The following is a 25,310-nucleotide window of genomic DNA, read 5'->3' as shown; positions in this document are numbered from 1 at the left end:
TTTTCGACTCTTTTGTTTAGTCGAAACACCCAGAACGGTAAAGTCCATCTGCGCATACCTCTGTTATTCGCTCTAAGATGTTGGTTATGGAGACGAATAACCGTGGCAGCTGCAACGTAGATCAGGCTGTGAACCTCTGTAGCAGTAGTCTCGCTAGCCAAACGATCAGCCAAAATTCTGTCAATGGCAGCAATGATGTTAGTAGTTGCCGAAGTAAACTTCAGTTTTGGGATCTTTGGCCTAGCGTCATACTCTGTGAATGCGACCTGGAATGCGGTCAAAGCCTCATTATAAATTGGGTCGACATCCCCAGTTACTAAGCTTCTCCTGACTACTGGATTCATGGAGTGCCTTACAGGTGGAGTACTTGTGTTACTCCTTTGACTAGTCCGGTAATTTGATGACTCCAGCCCGAGCTCAAGTGAAACCTCTTGGAAGATTTGTTGCCTAGTTGGTAAGGCAACTCGGTTGTTATTCACTATCACCCGGTACTGGTTGACGACGTTCTGTTCCGGAACATGACTTAGCTCCGGAAATCGGGTTATGAACGCGTCATGTAGTCGATGTCTGTACCCTGATGGATTCCGTTCCAAATCCGTGACACGGTAATAGGCGCGGACGATAAATTCGTTGAGTTGGTTCGTCCAAACCATACGACGCCTAGGTCTCCCGTCCCTGGTGGTTGACGGCATAACTGCCAAAACATCCAAGGGCGAAGAGCCGCTCTGATGTTGTTGAACGACCCTTAACCGTGTTGGGTACTGTCTTCGTGTCCCTGGGGTCCCATTAAGAGAATTTAAATTATTTTCCCCAATTTTGTTCCCACGAGTATTGGGGAAGCAGTCAACCCTGCAACAGAGCCCCAATGTTGCAATGCCCCATGGTTACCTCCAAAGGTAGGGAAGGTATTTGGAGGGGAGCCGCTGAAATACAGTGTAACGTCACTGCAATTCATCCGATAGGCGCGTCGATCCCTTCACCCCGGATTACGGATTTGTTAAGGAGGTTTACTCCCCCTGATCGGGAAGAATCGGTAAGGGAGGACGAACACAAAGGGAAACGTTCTGCTTGTCCGGATAAACCTGGTACGCCAGGACAGGATAATATATATATATATATATTTATATTAATTCAACTGGAACCTGTTGTTTCCCCTACTTTTTAACATTTCGTCTATTCAGTAGTCCAGGGAGTTCCTGATTCGTTGGCAGCTTAGAACATTCTGTATTTTTGCATGTGATGCGCTGTCGAAAGCACTTCCGGTAATCGAAAAATGAAATGCCACTTTTTGTAGCTTCTAAGCATTTCCCTTTTGCTACTTTTCAATTTATCTTTTTCCTTCTTATGTATGCTGCTGAGTGCTTAGACAGAATGTTGCTATTCTCCATCGTAAGATGGAATCCGGGTACTTAGTTTTGAGAAATCGGTGTATCTTTTGCTTCTCCTCCCCGATTAATATCCTACCTAGATAGATAAAGGAAGTGTGTGTCCTTGAAAATCTAACGTCGAGAGCGGTGAGGAAGGCACTAGTCATACCGAAAATTGTTGAATCTTTGTTCAACAGTTGAGAGGCGTTTTTATATCTAAACTTACAGCTAACGGAGGAAGAATTAGAATCCCCAATTTGAATCCAAAACGATTCTTTTCAAGACGGCAAGACAAGATCGACCTTAAAAAGCCTCCTGGGGTCAATCTTGTTAAGAGCAAAATAATCCAAGGTTCACCATCATCCAACTGACACACATGTTAAATAATATCATACGCCTTCGTTACTTTCTCAAATGCTGTGGCAAATAGCGATGATCCCGTAGGATAATTATGATGATTACTCACGAAGCTATTACCACACTTGACAGTAGAATATAAAACGCACGAGGGAAAGTGAGAGAAAGAAAGAATTTAAGGTCTGGTTCGGTTGACCGGCGGGAGACGTCTAACTTGATAACTCGGTCGGGCTTCCGTAATGGGTACAAGGTCAAAACCGATAATCATGTGGCAGTTCGACGTACAGGTGTCACGGTGCCCAGTCAGTTGGGTCTATCTGCTGGATCTGCGGATGGACCGGTCTGAGGAAATGAACCTCTTTTTCATTTGCTCCTACAGCGAAATAACAACGGCTGGGACATATACAGCATCTTACCGCCACTTGTTGCACCAAGGATTCGTCGAATGTTTTCCGCAATATACATAAGTGATCATGTAGCGGGTTGCAGACTAGTAGTGCTTCATTACTACTAGTGACACAATCCTGGCTCTCATCAGGGAGCGTGCTCGACTTGAAGGTATCGCAGAAGCTTCTGGCGAAGAGGCGCTTAGGGGTGATGGTATCAATATCATCATGCTGCACTCTGAACAAAGTTGTCAGGACCCGCTGGAGTACTCGTCTTCACCATTTAACTGAAGTCTCTGCACAGGTTCGGGAGGAACCCCAAAGAACGTGTATAGAATCTTCGGAAATGGATCCTTTACACAGACCAGGAAAGGAGGAGAATTCTATCTTTAAATGAGTTATAAGGTTGCGTTTCGATCGTGTGGTATATCATGTCGCTACTGCAACTACAATCACTTGTATATTGTGGTGCACTTGCAGCTGTTAGATTGCATAGTTATAAATTTCACTTTTGCGTTATTGGTTGATCACTCACTCAAAGATCTAAATTTGTTTTGAACTTCGCAAGACGCAGTTCATTGACTTTTATAGTCGGCACATGCACAACCATAGAGGGCGACAGAGCGAACGTCATTGCCGTAAATTTTGGATTTGAAACGTCCCTTGATACGTCGATAAAAAAAACTCCAATTGTTGAACGTCATTCCATACAGGTTACGCTAAGGGGTGAAGAAATTTCATTACGCGGTTCTCCATTGGCTGATAGCATTGACCCGAGATATTTAAATCAATCAGTTTTGGGCAAGTTATTGCCATCGAGAGGACAATTGAATCCAGTGTACAAGTTTTTCTGGCACTAGGTGTTGTCAACATTTGATTACAATAGACCACTAGGGTCTGAGTGCTCAGAGGCTTTGCTCTTTCCTCGTACCAGATGAGTTCGTGTAGCACACGGTCAAACGCTTTCTCGAGATCCAGAGAGCCCTGCTTTTGACGTTGTTTCTCAATGAGTGACCGCGCAGCGTGTATTGCATTAGTAGTTTTGCAGTTCTTGATAAACCTGGCTTGATTCACGGTTATTTGAACGATTTCGCGAATATGGTTGTCAAGAATGCGTTCAAAAATCTTCGTGGGTATGGGGCAGCAACGGGATCGTACGGCTGGACTACTTTCCTTTTTCCATATCGGAACGGCGGTGTTTTCTTGCCAGTCAGATTGTGATCTACCTTCCTGAATAACGCGATTGAAGAATTCGCTGAGCCTCAGTGTTAGGTCTGAGCTCTTCACATTCCACAGCTAAGATGCAATGTCATCAAGACTTGATGATCTCCCCGATTTTATTCGTTTCTCTGTGGATTTACACGAGTACCTGTTAAGTTACTTAATCTCACGGTCTTTTTAAGTCACGGATTGATTTTGTGACCATAATCAGAGCACGGCTGAGACAAGCACAAAGGCACCAGTCTATACTGAATGAATGGCTCAGTTTATTCATACTGGTGCGTGCAAGATCTACCTAAATCTCTACCGAACTAAGGTTTACCCCACCTGTGTTGAAACGCAACAAGACGCCGAGGCTCGAAGGTCTCTGTTTGCTTGCACGTAACCACAACCAATACGAATCTCCGACTAGGGGGCCGAACACATGAGACAGGAATTCTTCCGAGACATGTGAATTCAAGGACTATCTCGGTTTCCACGGTAACAGTATATTCCTGGTAAGGTTTCGTGACCTATTGCCACTTCATATGGGTCCTCATGCAGACTCAGGTGTGATCGCCCTGATTGGGGCTTTGGAGCATTCGCCTACTGCATCACGGCCAGCAAACTATAGTGGGTACAACGTACCCTGGTGTTAGTGATGATAGGGTTGCGGCCCCGTCGTTCTCGCCGACACCTCAGCACACCAATAGTGCTGACAGTTAAGGCCTTGGAGTTTTAACGTAGATACCTGTCATGGAGACTTAATCCTACGGTCTTCTTAAGACACGGATTAATTTTGGGACCACAATCAGAGTTCCGCTGTGACAAGCAACAACGGTACCAGTTTATGCAAGTACATGGCTTAGCACTCATACTGGTGGATGCAAGACCTACCTAAATCTCTACCGAACTAAGGAGTATGGCACCCGTGTTGAAACGCAACACCACGCCGAGGCCCGAAGGTCTCTTCTCGCTTGAGCATCACCAACAGCCCCCATGAAGCTCCCACTAGAGGGCCAACCGCAAATAACCGAGCTGTACTCATATGAGTCCAGGGGCTACCCCGGTTTCCATGGTACCAGTATACCCCTGGTAAGGTTCTTGTGGAAGTATAGGATGTACTTGTGGAAGTATATGATGAACAAATTCTTCAGTTGAAATCTGTTCCAGATATTCTCGCCATCTATCTCTTCCGGCTCTTCGGCCGGTAAGCAAAGTACCGTTTTTGTCATTAACGCAACAGAAGTGTTTGATATCATGTGTGCGTTGGTGTCGGCTTTTGACAAGTCGATACAGATTTCTCTTACCATCCAGAGTGTCCAGTTTATCGTAAAGATCTTTGTACTGGACCGCCCGGGTAACAGCGATCGCTTTATTTGCTTCATCGTTGGCATTCTTGCAAATTTGCAAATTGGCAAGCGTTTTATTGTCGAGAAGCTTGTGGTAGTGGCGTTTCTTCTCACGGATCTTAATTTCAATATAGTTATTTCAAAACCAAGTATCTCCATTGATGAACCGCTTACCTGGCTTAGTGACTTCTAAGGTTGCGTAGGCCGCTTTGTGGATCGTGTCTTTCATTTGGTTCCACGATTCTTCCACATTCGCAATGGTTGGTAATTGTGTAAGTGAGATCATTTATTCTTTCTCTTCACGAAATCGATATCATTTAATGTGCGGCGGGCCAATGCGTTCCTCACCCCGTTTTATCGGTGGGTTGATTCGTAAGACGGCAATCAGTGGCCGATGATGAGTATTCATATATCCATAATTACATGGTCGTGGATGTCCACAAAATCAACTATATATTCGTCACGCTCATTGCGGGTTCCAAACCCTTTTCTCAATGGCATCTGTTGCCAACTGCGTTTTCACCCACATGGTAATTAACGTCGTTCGCAATGATGATATAGTTATCAACAAGCATGTTATAGGTATCTGCATCGTGAAGTCGGAAAGCATCTTTCTCGGCATTAATGAATAGGACGTCAGCTGATATAATAATGAGCTTCATCAGCCGGCCATCAAATCATTCGACTTCTTTAATGGCGTCACGGAAATCTTCTAAGATGGCAATGTCAACACCATATTGAGTGTGTGGGCTACCAAAATAGAGAAGTTTATAGCTGTTTTAACCCCATTCGTGTTCTAAATGGCAGCTTTTGACACCAGACCATTGGCTTTTTTGTAGAGCACAGATATCAATGCGCCTTTTTCAAAGGGCACTTGCGAGTTCCTCGGTCTTTCCAGTGTGGGCGCGTGGAGGCGCTTTGCTCGCACTAAATTACTTACGTTCTGATGCCGTCTATGCGTCAAGAACACTTGCCCATTTCTTGACAGGACCGGGGCCGGTCCGAAACTTGGGACTTAACGTGATCATTTTGTTTCTAACAACATTGGATGCATTTTGTTGGTCAGCCTGTCCCGGGACATGTCACCAACAGGGATCAGATAGGAATTGGCATCTTTAGGACCTCGGAATTTATTTTTGTTTGACTGAAGGTAATACAAACTACATTGTCTCAAACCCTCCGGCTTTACCTGCGCTTAGAACCAGCAGTCTGTGTACATAACTTCGCGGAGTTTATACTTCTAATATCAAATATTAACAATTACAGTTATTATATTTCCCTAAAAAAGTGTGGAAAATGATGATGCATTAAAAAGTCCGTCGAAAAGAATGCTTGGAAGCAAAAACCGATCCCGGGTGCCCTTAACATTGGATTAAATAGAGGTTATGAGTCCTTGCTATTTATAAACTTTATGATAGTAATAAAGTGCAATAAAATTGGTGAACATTTTTTGTTACAATTTGGAAATAAAATTTTATATAATATAAACTAGAGTTAACGGTTTATTTGCACTGAACGTACTGATTCAATTAAAGCTTTAAAGTCGATTAATGATTTTTTTTTTTATTATTTCTCTATCATCATCATCAATGGCGTAATAACCGGTATCCGGTCTAGGCCTGCCTTAATAAGGAACTCCAGACATCTTGGTTTTGCGCCGAGGTGCACCCATTCGATATTCCTAAAAGCTGTCTGGCGTCCTGACCTACGCCATCGCTCCATCTTAGGCAGGGTCTGCCTCGTCTTCTTTTTCTACCATAGATATTACCCTTATAGACTTTCCGGGTGGGATCATCCTCATCCATACGGATTAAGTGACCCGTCCACCGTAACCTACTGAGCCGGATTTTATCCACAACCGGACGGTCATGGTATCGCTCATAGATTTCGTCATTGTGTAGGCTACGGAATCGTCCACCCTCATGTAGGGGGCCAAAAATTCTTCGGAGGATTTTTCTCTCGAACGCGGCGCAGAGTTCGCAATTTTTCTTGCTAAGAATCCAAGTTTCCGAGGAATACATGAGGACTGGCAAGATCATTGTCTTATAGAATAAGAGCTTTGACCCTATGGTGAGACGTTTCGAGCGGAACAGTCTTTGTAAGCTGAAATAGGCTCTGTTGGCTGACAGCAACCGTGCGCGGATTTCATCATCGTAGTTGTTATCGGTTGTGATTTTCAACACTAGATAGGAGAAATTGTCAACGGTCTCAAAGTTGTATTCTCCTATCCTTATTCTTCTTCGTGTTTGACCAGTGCGGTTTGATGTTGTTGGTTGATTCGTCTTCGGTGCTGACGTTGCCACCATATATTTTGTCTTGCCTTCATTGATGTGCAGCCCAAGATCTCGCACAAATAGCCGTCTGCTCGATCTGGATGAAGGCAGTTTGTACGTCTCGGGTGGTTCTTACCATGATGTCGATATCGTCAGCATAGGCCGGTAGTTGGGTGGACTTCGAGAGGATCGTACCTCTTGCATTTATCTCAGCATTACGGAACACTTTCTCGAGGGCCAGGTTAAAGAGGACGCATGATAGGCCATCCCCTTGTCGTAGACCGTTGTTGATGTCGAATGTTCTTGAGGGTGATCCTGCTGCTTTTATCTGGCCTCGCACATTGGTCAGGGTCAGCTTAGTCAGTCTTATTAATTAAATCGGTGGTCAAAGGGTAGTATAGGTCCCAGGGCGAAACGTGGATTGGTACCCACGATGGAGCATAAAACCTGGGAAATGCCTGCTGAACCAACACCAACAGCTCTACTACCAGACCAAACTACCAAGGATGAAGGCGAGTCTCCCGCGCCTAAAAACGGGACAAATTGTACCAACTGGTCCTCCAGGTTGGGGGTTGGGTAGGGCTGACAACCCTACACGGAAAACCGAAGTTACGAAGCCACAACAGGAGCCTCGGATAAGACGGATTTTATTTCTCCATGTGGTGAGGAAAGAAACTAAAAAGAATTAGAAAAATAGACAAAAAATATTCACTGATTCTAAAGAAGTGGTCTTATTGTTATCCCATATAATGCAATTTTTTTTGGTGCAGTCCTAGAAGAAGTAATATGGAATCAGAAATTAAATATATGAACAAAGGTAGTTGCTGATGTATTTCATTAAATAAAGACAAGATACTATTAAATTAAATAATTAGAGTTGATTGGTGCTAATTTAAACCAGTATTACCAAGGATTCCACTAGTTTACCAGAAATGAAAAGAAAAATAAAGTCTACCAGAAATGTAACATATATGTAGATTATCTAATCTATTCCGAAAAGCAATGAAGACTTTGATGCTTTTATTGAATAACTTCCGGTAAATTATTTTTAGTGTGCCTTTGGGTAAAATTTAATGCAAATCAAATTCGTTTGAAAACCAGTTTACGATATTGTTAGTTCATAGTTTTCGAACAAAAATTCATTGAATCAGGTTTGAATGGAAAGTAGGAAAGCAACTATGCTTAGCTAATTTTACTAAACACGAAAAACAATTATCTTATCATCAAATTCTTAATTATATCATTTTAAAAATATTATGCTACTAATTTGAGTCATAAGGGGATTTATTATTCAAGCAAATATCCTTCCCCTCTGAATTTATTCGCGGATACATTAGACTGGTATAAAGTGTGGATTGATTAACCTCGGATTTCAAAGCAATTTCCATGAGGTGCTCGTTGGTGTATTCTCCGACAAAAGCTTGCTAACGGCATGAGACTTATTTATTACCCAACATAATTGGACACAAAAAGCACCAAAAGAAGTCCTCTAATTATTTTTTATTTCGGTAGCGCATATAATAACTCATAATTGATATGGTTTGTGCAATGACCTGCTTGTTTAAACTTTGACTGGTTACACTTGACTCTTCCGTAAAAATAACGACTCCAACGTTTAAGATAATAAATTATATCATCATTTGAGTGTTTAGTTTAGAAACAAGAAAAAAATATGTCCATCTTTTGTAACACTGAAGTATGTAAGTGCACGAATGCTGGGTAGACATTTACCCAGTCTTTGTAATTTTGCTCTTCGTAATAGAAAAACAGAAGCACTTGGCTACGGAACCAAATTGCCCTTTCATATGGGATTAATTGTCTGTTCGAAATATGGAGGTCGGATTAATTGTGAGGTGGCTTTTTTGGATTTTTTATGTGCAAACATGCTGGAATGACCTTAACCCCAAGTGTCTGTACGTGAACATAACAATAAGGTGCTTACAGGCAAGAGAAGCTTTGTCAGTATCTTTACCTTGGATAAACTGTGAAAATCTTTTATTATTATGCAGAGAAGTAATCAGTACGATAGGTGCGAATACATATCTGTCAGTTATTCATTGTTTTTGACAATTGTTTGTGAAATATATCGCCCCGCGGAGTACTATAAATATTTATACAAAAACAAAGGATGTGAAGTGTGAATACTTAGTTTTATGAAATAACTGCATTATGGAAAGAAATGTCTGAATCTTTTTTGATGAGATGTAGAAAATTCGCATCGCTCGCTTCCTAGCAACATTTTTTTACTTCATGGAGTTAATGAAAATAATCAGACTTCAAGGAGTTGGAGGGAGAAAGTCTATTTTGAAAAATATTTAGCCTACGGCAGATTATCTGTTGATTAGAAACTCGAGTCTGATTTGTGCTGGGATTGGGAATAATATTTGCATTTGCCAAAGTGACATTTGAAGTGCTATTCATTGAGTTTTGTATTGACTTCAAGGGACTCGCGGGATAAGCTGGAGCTGCCATTGGTAGAGTTGGCCCTGTTGAAGACGGTCTGCGATTTCGATGAAATCAGTTTTATGGCGCTCGATGCTAACAAGTACTTCGCTTCCATTTATTTGCAGTTTATAGACAAAGTCAGTGTTATTCTAGGATTTTGCAAAGCCTCGAAATGCAAGCTAAGTGACCTTTTGACGTTGTCAACGTGGATAATGGCAAAGCCACCTTGCACTATCCCCTAAAATCGCCTACTCAATGGCCTCCTGCCAGGGGAGTTCACAGCCCTTTGGGAATCGAAACACATCTTTTGGAGGCATGGAGTTTGCAAATTCTCCATTAAAGAAAACGTTACCTTATCTTCATTTGAGAAGGCTGGGCAGCTGTATTCAATGTGCAGCGCTGCCCCCTCTTCTTCCTCATATTGGCTATATATCTTTTTCCCCTCAATATAGGTAAGTGGCTGTGTAGCGGAGTGCAGATTAGCACTGATTCATTGCTACCAGTGACACAATTCTGGCTGTCATCAAGGAGCGGGGTGGACCTGAATCCATCGCAGAAACTGTTGACGAAAAGACAATGAAGGCAGAGATGGTGCTATCAATAACATCACACCGCACTCTGGGCAACGTTTTCAGGACTCGCTGGAGTACTCTTCTTCACCGTCTGACAGAAGTTTCCGCTTAGGTTCACGACGAATTCGAAAGAACTTGTATAGGATCTTCGGAAATGAATCCTTTACATAGACCAGGAAACTTGGAAAATTATATCTCTAAATAAATTATAAGGCTGCATATCGGCCGTGCGCTGAAACGTCGTTACTGCAACTACAATCACTCGTATATTGTGGTGCAGATCCACTTTTTCGTCACAAATTCGCCTGGAACGCCGTGCTAGGCCGATCGGACGGTAATTTGAACATTCTGCAGAACTACCTTCCTTTTTCCTCATCGGAACTGCGGTGCTTTCTTGCCATGCAGATTGTTCTCTACCTTCCTGAATAACGCGATGGAAGACAGTGTTGGATCTCAGTTCTTCGCTTTTCAGAGCTAAGACACAATGGCGTCAGGTCCTGATGATCTCCCCGATTTCGGTGGCTCTGACAATTAGGTATCTGTGGTTTTATGCGAGTATCTGTTGACTTAACCCCACGGTCTTTTTAAGACACGGATTGGTTTTGTGGCTACAATCAGAGCACCGCTGAGACAAGTACAACGGCACCAGTTTATACTGAGTGCATGGCTCAGTTTATTCTTACTGGTGCGTGCATGATCTACCTAAATCTCTACCGAACGAAGATGTATGCTACCTGTGTTGAAACGCAAGCCCGAAGGTCTCTGTTTGCTTGAACCACAACCCCCATGAAACTCCTATTAGGGCGCCGAACTGAGCTGAATGCACATGAGGCAGGAATTCTCCTAGGACATTTAAATTCAAGGGCTATTCCGGTTCCCACGATACCAGTATATTCCTGGTAACGTTTCGTGACCTATTGCCACTTCAAATGAGTCCTCGTGCAGACTCGGAAGCATATTTTCTGGAGGCAGAGAGTTCATTAAAGAAACTGTTACCTTATCTTCCTCTGAGAAGGCTGGGCAGCTATACTTAAAGTGCAGCGCTGCCCCCTCTTCTTCTTCATATTGGCTATATATCTTTTTTATTTTCTTCAGCCCTTGTCCCATTCACAACGCAATTCTCCATTGGCTGATAGCGTTGGCCCGAGGTATTTAAATCGCTCAGTTCTGGGCAGATCACTGCCTCTGACAGTGACTGTTTTAGTCAGATTCAATCTGAGACCGTATTGCATGCGGCGATCATTCCATTTTTGGACAAAAAAAAAGATCTTCATGGTATGGGAAAGTAACCGGATTGGACGGTAATTTGAACATTCTGCTGGATTACCTTTCTTTTTCCATATTGGAACTGCAGTACTTTCTTGTCAGTCGGATGGTGTTCTACATTCCTGAATAACCTGATTAAAGAATTCACTGAGCCACAGTTTTGGGTCCCAGCTCTTCGCTTTCCAGAACTCAGATGCGACGTCGTCAAGCCCTGTGGTCTGCGCCTCCTCGACTTCAGTTGGGCTGACAGTTAAGTCCTTGAGGGTTTTACGTGAGCACCTGTCTTGCGACTTAATCCCACGGTCTTCTTAAGACACGGATTGATTTTGTGACCACAATCAAAGCCCCGGTGAGACAAGCAACAACGGTACCAGTCTATACCAAGTGCATGGCTTAGCATTCATATTGGTGGATGCAAGACATAAATCTCTACCGAACTAAGGAGTACGGCACCCGCGTTGAAACGCAACACCACGCCGAGGCCCGGAGGTCTCTTCTCGCTTGAGCATAACCACAGTCCCTTGAAACTCCCACAAGGGGGCTTACTGCAAATAATCGAGCTTTACTCACATACAACGGGAGTTCACCCGAAGTATGAGAGTTCAGGTGCTATCCCAGTTCTCATGGTACCAGTATACCCCTGGTAAGGTTTCGTGGCCAATTGATGAGCAGATTCTTCAGTTGAAATCTGTTCGAAATATATTCGCCATACCTCCGTCGCAGCTCGACGGTTGGTAAGCAAAGTCATTAACGCAGCCAAAGTGTTCGATATCCTGGTTCCGTTCGTTACGGCTTTTGGCAAGTCGATACAGATCTCTCTCGCCATCTCAAGTGTCCAGTTTATCGTAAAGATTTTTGTAATGGTCCGCTCAGTTGACAGCGACTGCTTTCTTTGCTTCCCGGTTGGCATTCTTATAAATTTGCCAATTAGCCAGTGTTTTATCGGCGAGAAATTTGTGGTAGAGGCGTTTCTTTTCACGGACCTTCACTTCAACATCGTCCTTGCAATGCCAAGTATCTCGGTTGATGAACCGCTTACCAGGCTTGGTGACTCCGAGGGTTGCAGGGAAGGCTTTGTGGATCGTGTCTCCCATTTGGTTCCACGATTCTACCACATTCGTATTGGTTGGTAATCGCGTAAGTGAGATGCCACCATTTAATGCGCGGCGGACCAGTGCGTTCCTTACGCTGTTTTATCCGTGGCTTAATTCGCAGGACGGCAATCAACGACTGATGTTGAGGTGCGATAGGGAACGACTTTGCAATCAGTGACAGCGGTAAAATGTTGGCGTCTTATGAGAATATAGTCGGTTTGCGTTTTACTGTTCCCTCTATAAAATGAAGGAAGATGTGACAATCGTTTGATGAACCATGTATGTATTGTACAAGGTCATGGGTGTCCGCAAAATCCATTATTCGCTCGCCACCCTTATTGCGCGCTCCGAAACCCCATGGCACCTGTTACCGTCTGCCTTTTCACCCACATGACCATTAAGGTTGCCGGCAATGATTATATAATCGTCAACAGGCACAGCAAGTCTTTTCATCGAGCAGTTGCCAGAAGCCATCTTTCTCGGTATGAGGTCGACCTGTCTGTGGTACGTACGCGGCGAGGAAGTGAATAATGCGAACAGCTGATACAATGGTGAGCTTCATCAGCCGATCATCAAATCGTTCGACTTCTTTAATAGCATCACGGAAACCCTCTGAAATGGCAATGCCAGTACCATATTGATTGTGTGGGTTACCAAAATAGAGAAGTTTGTAGCCATTTTTACCGCGTTCGCGTTCAATGTCGCAGCTTTTGGCACCAGACCATCGGGTTTATTGCAGAGCGCAGATATCAATGTGCCTTTTCCGAAGGGCTCTTGCCAGTTCCTCGGTCTTTCCAGTTAGGTTACCAACATTTAGCGTGCAGACACGTATTTGTTTTGTTTGTTTTCTTCAGACTAACTTGCTTATGTCCTGACGCCGCCCATGCGTCAAGAACCCTTGCCCATTTCTCGACAGGACCGGGACCCGTCCTGCTGCGTCGACTGAGGTGGACGTCCTAGCATTTCTCCGAGGCTTGTAACTCAATCCGAGCAACATGTTTGCAACGACATGGTATGCATTTTCTTGGTCGACCTGTCGCGGGGCCTGTCACCAAGAGAGATCAGGTAGGATTTAGCATAGTAGAATAACTCCAACTATACTCTATTTATCTCTTTCCTGATGTCAGCATTTTATTTTTGTTTTACTGAGGATAGTACAGAGTACGTGGCCTCAAACCCTCCTTTATCTGGGCTTGGGACCAGCATACTGTTAATAGCATGGCAGTGTTATATAAGGAAATGTTACCCATTCACTAAAAATCTCTTGCCCGACTCCTCCATATGAGCTCGATGTTCTTTTGTTCATCACATTCTTCAGTATATAGTAATATTCCTCATAATGTGGTCACCTTACCGTAGCTGTGAGTGTCATGTCAGTAAATCAGTTCAATTGAGGTTTACACGATCTCCTGATTTTTAAATGAACCTTCGGTGCGCTTGCTGACTTGACTGTCTGATTTTCGATTCGAAAAGAACTAGGTTTTTTCCCTTATTCTGTAATTTTTTTTATTTTCTTTAGCATACAATTGCGTTGGGAACCAAGTGCCTCTTTCACCAGTGCTAATACCTAATTAATTGATCTTTCTTAAACTACGATTATTTATAGGGTAGCTTTTAAGTCCACTAATTACTAGCCACTAATTACCAGCTATCCGCTGGTGTCCGGATAGCTGAGTGGTTAGAGCACTAGGCTGTCGTACGGCGGGTCACGGTTCAAATCTCACTGGTGCCAGAGGGATTTGTGTCGTGATTTGATGTCGGATACCAGTCGATGCAGCTGTGAATGAGTACCTGAGTCAAATCGAGGTAATAATCTCGGACGAGCGCAATGCTGACCACATGCCTCATACAGTATACTGTAGTGTACCGTTACGGTCTTGAATGAAGTGCTCTAACTGACTTCAAGGCCCTCATCCAATATGGATTGTTGCGCCAACGATTATTATTATTAATTAATATATAATTGTTTTCAATTTTTCCCATCTTTTCGGTTTTTTCCTCGGCACGTTGATTGAAGCATGCGTCCTTGTAACGGCTCTGTAACGGATTTACAGACAATTGTACCATTTTCAAAATACGATACCGGCATACATCAAACACTGTTTGCAACCTTCGTGTTTCTAATGTACCATTCGCCAAACTGAGCCGGAAAAACAAGTGGATTTAACGCTATTTGGTCGCCTGGTATGATTATGCTTGAGGTTGCATAATTCGTAAGTCATGACCTCTTCGGGGTGGCTATTTGATTTTCGAACCCACAAGGGCATGTAGGACCGTGCTGAGAGTAGGTACATGTGTTAGGCGTAAGGAGAACTGGCGGGGAATGAACCGAAGAGGCAGCACGGTGACCATCCCCCTCCACTAGAAAAGGTGCTAATAGGACTCCACGCTAAGATGGAATAGAATAAGCCGAGGGGCGACTGAAAGCAACAATAGTGCCAAGCGCAGTGTAGTCAGTATCAGGTATAGTACCGTTGAAAGCAATAACAGAGGCGGTCGATAATCTCGTGATTTCCAACTTGGAAATCAAGTGCCTGGGAAACCAGCGGAAAGCGAGAGCTACTGCTTTGAAGCATAATCGAACTCAAAATGAGGTCTAACAACAAAACAAAACGTCTTCAAAATCCCCGGAACTCCATGGACGATTCGATGATGATCAAAGAGGAGAAACCCCAGGGAAATAGCCGACTTTTACTACTTCGTATAAATAGAGTGCCTGGAGGCAGTGGAAAAGGTGTACTATAAAACAGGGATTAGAGCCAGAAATACAAAGGAGAAAGTATTCCGTTCAGCAAAATAGGACTACAAACTAGAGCATTTGAAGTACAGCTCAGCTAATCTGTTAGTCTTCCTTCGAGACAAATATATAGATGTTGCATTAGTACGGGAGCCTTGGATCGGACGAAGTCAAACCATCAAAGGGTTACAAACTAAATATTACAATTTCTTCCGCAGCACAAGGGCTACTGACCGGAACAGACCTACAGCATATATCCTTGCAAGAAATAGCCTATACATTTGGATGTGCCCAGAGAGTTTGAGCTTCAGCGACATTACCGTGGTCAACTTGGAACAGGCGGAAGCGGAAAACATATATATCTCTTAGGCCTATATGGCTCACGACTGATCAGCTTAACCATATGAGCCACAACATTTAACGCCCACCATTGCAACAACGAATCCCAGTCTGATGATGGGCTGCGAAGCCAATGCAAGGCACACGCTTTGGTGCAGCTCGGAAATCACCACAAGAGGTGAGTCTCTATTTGACTTTATTATTAACACCCTAGTAACCGACAGTGGGGTGGAGAACTGGAGAGTGTCTGATCAGAGATTCTCCTTAGATCACAGCTGAATACTTTTCAGTGTAATCCCTCTGTCGAAATGGCCCCAAGAAGTCATCTGAAGGAAGTTCGGTCAAGTTATCATGAACGACTCTTCAAGTTATCAAGAACAAACTCTTGTTCAACATCAGGATGCTAACCAGGGAGATCATCAACACCTCATACAAGCATAAATACTTGCAGCCACACAACGACCACTTGAAAAGTTACAATTCGGCCATCATGACTGCCAGAAAGTGGTCCTGGTTGGACTTGTGCCAAAACATTGAAAACACCAACTATGAGACTCAATAAGATTCTGGCCAAAGAACATAGAAGCCCATATTTTCTTAAAAAAGTGGACGGCGCCTGGATCTAATCTTCTGGTGAGACTCTGGAGCTGTTATTCCAAGCGAACTTCCCCGCCAGCGAGGAGCAAAGCATTGCTTTGGAGGATATAAAGTTCCAGTCGTGTGAGAATATCAAATTGATAACTACCGAGAATAAAATCTGCTAGGCTACAAACTACATCTCCTCATATAAATATTCGTGCACAATTTTTAGAAACAGTGAGATAGTATTATGCATAAGCTTGTAGAAATTTACCAGAGCTGCATTCTTGCTGGATAAGTACAGCGCTCCTGAAGACGCGCGAGCGTCCGCTAATAACTTTTGGCCAATTAACCTTATCTATTTCAAGTTGAACACCCCAGAGTGTATCTCAAGCATTTACTTTAGGACGATGATTTTCCAATACTCAGTACACCTATATTGAATATAAATTCACAGAAACTGTTCTTAACGAGGTAATTAGCATGTTTGGCATTCCTTGATACAGGGGAAGCATTCAAAAACGTTAGTACTAACGCCATCAAGGAAGCTCGCTGGTGCTCTGGTTGATAGTGATGGACGAAATTCTACGAATATTGGACAGAAGCGGCATAGAGGTGGTTACGTATATCGACGTTCAGTTATGAGTGAAATCATGGAGAGAGCGTAGGGGAAGGTGTGTATCTGGGCTGCAAGATGCGGACTCGGCATAAGTCCAACCAAAACGAAGCTGATGCTATTCGCCATTAAGACAAGCATACCCGAATTTCAACTCCCGGGACTGAATGAACAAAAATTGGCACTTTCATCCAAAGTAAAGTATCTGGATACTAAGTTAAATTGGGAACATAGAACTGAGCGTCAAGAAAGCTGGTATAATCTGAGCTATCAGACTAGGTGAGTCCGTATGTTGGACAACGAAGCCCTACGGCCATAGTAATATCCTGGACGTTCTTTGAGTATTCCCAGCAGGCTACACCGCGTGCAAGACAAGCTTCACGAGGCATTTTGCTTTGCTCTTTCCCAGGGCAGAGTGGGATACCGGCAAAGTGTTGCCAGGTTATAATACAGTTTCCTCAAAGATGGTCTGTAGAGTCGTGGCGTACTCGAGTCGTACGGTCTGCCAGAATTGACTGTTCCTCGGTGAACACGCAATGTACTCGCGCAACTTAGCAGCTGCTGACTTCAAATGGCGAAGGCTCATCATCTGTACAAAGTCAAGGAGGATTTGGGCCGCCGCGAACCGAAAAGTGTGCAGTTAAACAATAGAATCATTCTTTGAATTAATTTGGACGGAAATGCTAGCGCTCTCCGTCTCGGTTGTGTAAGCAGGGCAGGTTTAAAAGTCTTTTCCCTAGGGTATATGTCGGTACCATTGGAGGCTCATTTTGCAAACCATCAAATGCTTGAAACCATGTAACTGGACCTTGGGGTACGCGAATGACCCTGTCTTATCGTCTTCACGCCAACTGTTTATGACCGGCAAAAAGTGTAAAACACGGTTCCCCATAGTTGCTGATATATATAATTAACGGTGGTTCGAAAACCAAGGGCCTCATATAAAGAGACGGTTGACGCCAGCCACGTGAAACCAAAACAAGCAGTGGTGCCAATATCACTGCACTCATATTGTACTGTTTCAACTATTTAAGATCCTTCCTTGCGGCTGCAAAAGGACATAAGTTATATATCATTAAATATATCATAACTATTTTTTACATAATGGAATACATACATGATTAAAAAAACTATGAAACAGGCTCAATAAATTGGAATTAATAAGCGATTTTAGTCTGCAAAATGAAACTTTGAAAACGATTCTGCACGTTCTTATGGTAAGGTTCATCGAAAGTTGCATAAACATTCTTATTATATCCAATTATGTTTGGTATAATCGCACATGTTTTGTGTCGCTATCTACGGATCAATGTTTTCTATTTCATCAATGGGCTTAATGGCGTTACCGTAGTTTTTTCTCACCTGTTCTTAAACCATTTCGAATTGCAAATCAAAATATCACTAGTTTTTGTTAATTTGAGGTATATTGCATTATTTAACTTGTACGAAATGTCGGGAAATAATAATGATAATAAGAAAAAAGTGAATACCATTCTCACGTTTACGTTATGGGAGGCAAATGTTATTTTTGGCATAGGTGACTATTAAATGCTGACCTTTTGCGGAATAGTTTTTATAATTTTAAGTGGGCATGTAATTTTTTTCCCTTGAAATTGACGTCAATAAACGTGAAATTTGCTAAAAAGTGTGCGTATGTGCCATTAGAAAGTTTTATGCATGTTTCTAACCTAAAGGGGATGTTTAATAAATTTTAATTAGTTGTAGTTAGTTGAAGAGTAATTTATATATATAACACATTTAAACAAAGATTTACTTCGTTGTTCGGGATATTTATTTGGTGTTATCATCAATAATCTTACATTTTATAATATCTATTTTGTAATACTTCCAACGAAATATAGCACCAAAACTAATAAAAGTTACTTAATTGTTTGCAATTACATCGTTTAATCATTTCAGTAACTTCTTCTGATGAAGCCAACGGTACGCGGTAATGTTGGCTCAATACGCATTTACACCGGGTCAAATTGTAACACTTACAGTTGGCCAAATCAGCTGATCAACTGCACGTACCCGTTTTACAATTCTTGTTGGAGTGAAGTTACCATTAGAAGCAACCGGCCCGCTTCTTTGTAATTCAGACAATCATCTTATGCAATTCCAACATGTTTTTCTTCATTGAAAATGAAACGATGGAATCTGTTTACCGTGTGTTACAAGGTACCACACATAAATGCAACATTAATTGAAAGTTCATGCAATTTTCGTAAAGAAAGTAGTAAGGAGCAAATGGTTTTCCGGTGAGATAAGCCTTTACGATTGCGGTTCATTTAATACATTCGGGAATCAGCGAGTAAGTGGAAAAGCATGATGTAACATGGTGAACTTCATTCGGAATTTACTTGGTCATAGTGACTATATGTCGTAGACCGAAAATACTCCAAATAAAATGAAACACACAAACAAATGGTAAAATACTTCATTTCATATTCTTTTACTTAAATGCAAAACTTTCCTTTTCGTCCGAGAGTTGTAAAATTCAGTCTAATTGGATAAACCAGTAAAATCAAAAGACTTAAGCCAGAAACTTGGAAACCCCTGTAATTGAATAACATCAATGAAAGTTGTAATATTTAGTTTGTTCTTTGTTCTATTGTCGTTAAATGTTGAGAATTCGAGAAAACACAAAACACAGATATTCTTCAATCACTTGTATTGTCACATCCGATCTAAAATTGTATCGAATACGACAAGGTGTCAAATTGAATTTTCTGCTTTAAGCAGGACTGATCTATATGATCCGAACAATTGAATTGATATGTAAATTTGAGTTCAACATGTAAAAATCATGGAAATGGAAACGGCCCATGTTAGAAAATTTCACGCAACATGATTCTGTAATGACATTCCGTGGGAACTATAATAAACAGAAATTGCCATATGGAACTTGTAAATATGTTGTTAACATGCTATGGATCTTAGGTAATACAATGCTATGCTTTATGATGCACGAAATAAAGGAATTATTCAAGATGTACATAGATGGAAGTATCTAGAGAAGTGAAGCGATGGAATTAGTTTCAATTTAGGGGAGATCAGCGGTTGTTGAAAATAATCCAAAATCGTACACTTTAGCCGCTATGGATCCATATTTCCCTTCGTCCTGGAGACACTATACAAGATCCATTGTTAACTGCTTGCAAAGTTGGGCGCAAAAACTAGTTTAACTGGCTTCCTATTCGCAGTTCCGTGCCTATTGCCTTATGCATAAGACAGTTCCTCATTTCTCCTATGATACAACATAAATTTGTTTTTCATTTCATTATCCCATGTCTAATTTCCAGTATTCCATCGCGACTCCTCATGAATAAAAAATAGTGTTCTTTAATTATGACATAAATGACCAACTCAATTCCATTTCGACATTTTTATCAAAAACTCGGACATCGTAACATTCCGGAAACCCTAAAAACCCATTTACTATCTACCCCCTTGCATGAATGGGTCTCTAGGTTACTAGTTTACTAGTTTACATTGCACTTTTTCCTAAAGTGTATGCGATCGGATACATTTTGCCTAGCAGCACGATATAATCAATGCGTACGCATATTTGCGAAACTGTCCGGTAAAATGCACCCTGGACGTGCTTGTTTTCCTGTGGAAATTCTGATCTATTGTCTGGGTCTTGGATGGATGAGTTTTCTGTCTTTATTTCGGGACTGATCGGAGGAGAAAGACTTTTGATGCACAGAAAGGCAAAGCAGAATCGCTGGGCATATTGTAGTGGTCAGTTTGAAAAACTGTGTAAAGTAGAGCCTTAAGGTCCTTCTTATGAACTTTCGATGGATCCGTGAATTTTGAAATATTCTGCCCGGCAAAGTACTTACGAATACGAAGTCAATGTTTTGTGCTTTTGCGATTTCTGCATTGCTACCAATTACGACAGATTTGAAGACGAAAATCTGGAAAGTTGGTGGGTGAAACAGGTAAAGTTCTCTCCTATAACCGGTTGGAAACTTTTATTAAAGAGGTTGATGGGTCTGCTTGCTGTCGGGGGCGCAAGCTGTATGTGGTAGGCAGACAGACGGGCGGACAGACAGATAGACAGTAAACCGATTTTAATAAGGTTCCGTCTAAAACGACCTCTTTTTAAGGTTTTGTGTAAAACAAGACCTTATTAAAATCGGTTTACTGTCTATCTGTCCGTCCGTTTGTCTGTCTGTCATACCTATTATCTTGGATATGCCTACGCCTGACGGCAATGTCGTTTGAGGAAATATCTGCAACACCTGGAAATGGGTTCGTAAGAACTAAAATTAACAGTGTTCATGTCTATAGTTGATACGCACCGCCAAGTGCAACAAGCGTGGAATATAAGCGAATGTTACATAAACTGGCGTTACACACAAGTGTACGATCCTCAATAGTTATCGCGTTAGACTTCAACGCGTGCTATACCGAATGGGGAAACAAGGTTTCCAACAACAGAGGGCTCATATTGAATGAAGCTTTTTTTTCGCTGAACATTGTTCTTGCTAATATTGTAAATACCTATATCTTTCGGGAAAGGAGGATAGGTTCAGTGGTAGATATTATCTTCGTAGGCATTGCCTTAATGAGGGACATTACCTGACAAATTAGTGAACATTACACGCATAGCGACCATCAAGATATACTGTTTAGTGTAGTGGAGAAGAGGACAATGGAGCATCCAAAAGACATAAATGTTATGCCGGACGAAGAAGTGGAGTTCAAACATGTTTTAAATGTTCACTGACATATTTAAGGATAGTTCCACAACAACAGGTATGGCTAGTGAAAAATCTGAGCAAATTTTTAGAAACATGGCGCAGCCTGTGATGCCTCTATGTCAAGATGCAGAAATTATGTTGACAGGTTACCGAAACCGTGGTGAAATGACAAAATCAAACGAAACGAATCAAACGAAAATCAAAGTGAGGAGAAACTACCAACGCGCAAATGATGAGCAGGAAATTGTACAGAGGAAGGCGAGGTACAAAACTAGTCGAAGAGAGCTGCAGAAGGCAATGTGTGAAACTAAACGGAATTCCTTTGAAAAGCTCTGCGAAGAGGCCGACATCAACCGTGGGAGCCTTCCGAATTCAGTGAAAAAGGCAAATTCTGGTGCTGTTACCAAAGGGTGAAGAACCATTGTCGTATCGTCTCATTTGTTTGGTAGACAATATAGGAAAGTTGCTGGAGTGTATTATATGCAACAGGCTGCTCCTAATTGCAGAAGAACCAGGAGGCATGTCCACACAAAAATATGGTTTTTGCGCGGTGAATGCTATTAACGCAGTAGTTAATCTGGCAGAGGAAGCAGTTGCAGGGATAAGGTGGCAGGGTGGTACCAAAAAATACTGAGTCATTATCACCCTCGACATGAGGAATGCTTTTAATACAGCGAAATGGCAGCATATAATAAGATCCTTAAACCAGCTGAAAGTTCCCTTGCATATTCAGTTAATCATCAGGAATCATTTCGTGGATAGAAAGCTTCTCTACGACACCGACGTAGGCCTGGGGGAGTGCCTCAAGCATCATTGCTGGACCTACTATTCTGAAACGTGATGTGTAACGTTAAACTTCCGTGACAAGCTTCCCTTATCGGCCATGCAGACGACATCGCAATTATTGTAGTGGGCAAAGACCTGGAGGATGTTATCTAGGCATGTGAGACATCGGTTAGACTGATCAAGGATTGGTTGGTATCACTTAAATTATATTTAGCGGAACAGAAAACTGAGGCTGTACTGGTCAGCAGCCGTAAATTGAAAGAAACTCGTCGGTTTCGTGTGGGGAAGCATATGAAAGAGTCCAAGCCTTTTATCAAATACCTCGGCATTATGCAGGATGATCAATTTACCTTCAAGGAACACTTGAGTTACGCAGGCGAGGAAACAACGAAAGTTGTAACTGCGTTAACTGACATGCTGCTCAATATTGGAGCATCCAAACCACCGAGGAGGCTGAGGCTGTAAAGTGATCATTTCTTACACGGACCTATTTTCAGAAACTACTCAACTCAAAAATCAGAAGAAAAAAATCACGAAGCTCTCACTGTACTGTATACGCCTCAAAATATCCTCTATACCGATACCTGTTTAAATTTAATAGTATATTATCATATTTTCCATAAGTATATTTAGAAAGAATAGACTGCAAAACCCCCTAAGCTCACGCCAGATTCATCAAGTTTTTCACTAATAAGCTACTATATACAGCAAGTCACTATTAAGTTTGGTGGAAATTGCATTATTACTAACAAAGTTATTATGCAATAGGTCAAAGTTGTCTTTTTTGTGTAAATTTATTGAACCTTAATACTTCGAGTATCAGTATCACACTAATGCAAAACTGTAGACGGAGAAGGAAGAAGGTCTCCCGTGCCTAAAAATGAGACAAATTGCGCCAACTGACCTTCCAGGTAGATGGTTGGGTAGGAGTAATCTATATGCGGATATGCGGAGAACCGAAGTTACGGAGCCGCAAAGGGATTGGATTGATTACACAATGACAAACTCTGCAACGAAAACCTACTAACTAACTGGAATGTGCACTCCTTGTACAGAAAAGGAGCTGCCACGCAGCTAGTTGATTCTCTGTTCCTATATAGGGCTGCGGAAACAGCATTACAAGAGGTGCGTTGAGCAGCGACTGATTTCATAGAGAATAGCCACTACTAAATGTGCTAGAAGTAGGTTACTTCATCATCATCATCAACGGTGCAACAACTGGTCTAGGCCAGCCTTAATAAGGAACTCCATACACCCCGGTTTTGCGCCGAGATTCACCCATTCGATATCCCTAAAAGCTGTCTGACATCCTAACCTACGCCATCGCTCCATCTCAGGTATGGTCTACCTCGTCTTCTTTTTCTACCATAGATATTGCCCTTATAGACTTTTCGTGCTGGATCATCCTCATCCATACGCATTTGATGTCCCGCTCACCGTAACCTATTGAGCCGGGTTTTATCGGCAACCGGACGGTCATGGTATCGCTCATAGATTTCGACACTGTGTAGGCTACGAAATCGTCTATGCTCATGTTGAGGGGCAAAAATTCTTCGGAGAATTCTTCTCTCGAACGCGGCCAAGAGATAGAAATTTTTCTTGCTAAAAACTCATGTTTCCGGGAAATACATGAGGACTGGTAAGATCATTGTCTTGTACAATAAGTGCTCTGAGTCGATGGTGAGATGTTTCGAACTGAAATAGGCTCTGTTTGCTTACAACAACCGTGCGCGGATTTCATCGTCGCAGCTGTTATCAGTTGTCATTTTCGACCCTAGATAGGAGAAATTATCAACGGTCTCAAAGTTGTATTCTCCTATCTTTATTCTTCCCGTTTGACGAGTGTGATCGAGATACTATGATCAATAGGTACACCAGTAAAAGGGGCACAATAGTTCTTCAAGGACGCGGTGCGACTTTCCCTTAACAGAATAATAATTGACCAGTGTAATTCGATGTTGTTCGTTCTTTTCTTTTTGGCGCTGCCACCATGTACTTCGTCGTGCTTCATTAATATGCATAGGCCAGTAGTTGGGTGGACTTGAAGCGGATGGTGCCCCTTGCATTTACATCGGCATTGCGAATCACTTTCTCTAGAGCCAGGTTGAAGAGGACGCATGATAGGGCATCCCTTTGTCTTAGACCGTTGTTGATGTTAAATGGTCTCGAGAGTGATTCTGCTGCTTTTATCTGGCCTCGCACATTGGTCAGGGTCAGCCTAGTCAGTCTTATTAATTTCGTCGCGATACTTAATTCTCTCATGGCCGTGTACAGTTTTACCCAGGGTATGCTATCAAAGGAGGCTTTAAAGTCGATGAAAAGATGGTGCAACTGATGTCAAGATTCAAAAAGTAAGGGAAGGTTTCTTCCTTAGCCAAAAAATGGAAATTGCTGTTATCGACTTTGAAAACATAAACGAACGACTCTGCACGTGCGCTGCCACAAAGGAGACTGCAGAGTTAGAGAAGCATACCTTCCATAAGGCAGTAGAATGAACCTGCAAAGACTGCCCCAGGAATGATATCAAAATTATACTAGGCGATTTTAATAGCTAAGAAAGGATATAGCCAGTATACAGATTAAACGTTGGTTCCTATAGCCGACATAAAACTACCGATGACGACCATACGTAGGCCTCTCCAGACGGGACCACTTTCAACGAAATTAACCGTGTGTTAATTGAACATCATCACCTCACAGCCTTGATGAATGTCAGAAAATATGGGGAGGGGGCAACATAGACTCGGATCTCGTTGGCGAAAACCTTCTGAGAAGAAGGTGAGAGTGAATACTGCAAAAATTTTCGGCATTCACTGCAGCGAACAAAGATCGACAAATGATCTGCACACCCACTTGAAGAAAAAACATACTTGACCCCAGAATCAGAAAAGGTCAGAACGACTGGTTCGACAATGAATGTAGGCTAGCAACGGATCGAAAGACTGCATTCTCAAAGGTCACGGGCACGTAAAGAAATCTATCATGAACTTTGTTAAGTGGAGAAGCAGGTTTACAGACAGAAAAGGAACCCTTGGAGAATCAACAAGTCTATGGCTTCTAGAGGAAGAGGGAGTCACTGCAACACGCAGGATGAAGTCAGCCGGATGAAGCCTTATAGGCCTCCTTGCTCATCCTGCCGAGATAAAGAAGGAAATTTGATTTCCGACAGAATAGACATATTGAAACGATGGATTGGCAAGGTTAATGACCGAGCAGGCGGAAATTGGCG

This window comes from Hermetia illucens, chromosome 5 (genome assembly GCF_905115235.1).
Source record: "Hermetia illucens chromosome 5, iHerIll2.2.curated.20191125, whole genome shotgun sequence".
Taxonomy (NCBI): domain Eukaryota; kingdom Metazoa; phylum Arthropoda; class Insecta; order Diptera; family Stratiomyidae; genus Hermetia; species Hermetia illucens.
Note: the sequence above shows the minus strand (reverse complement) of the source record.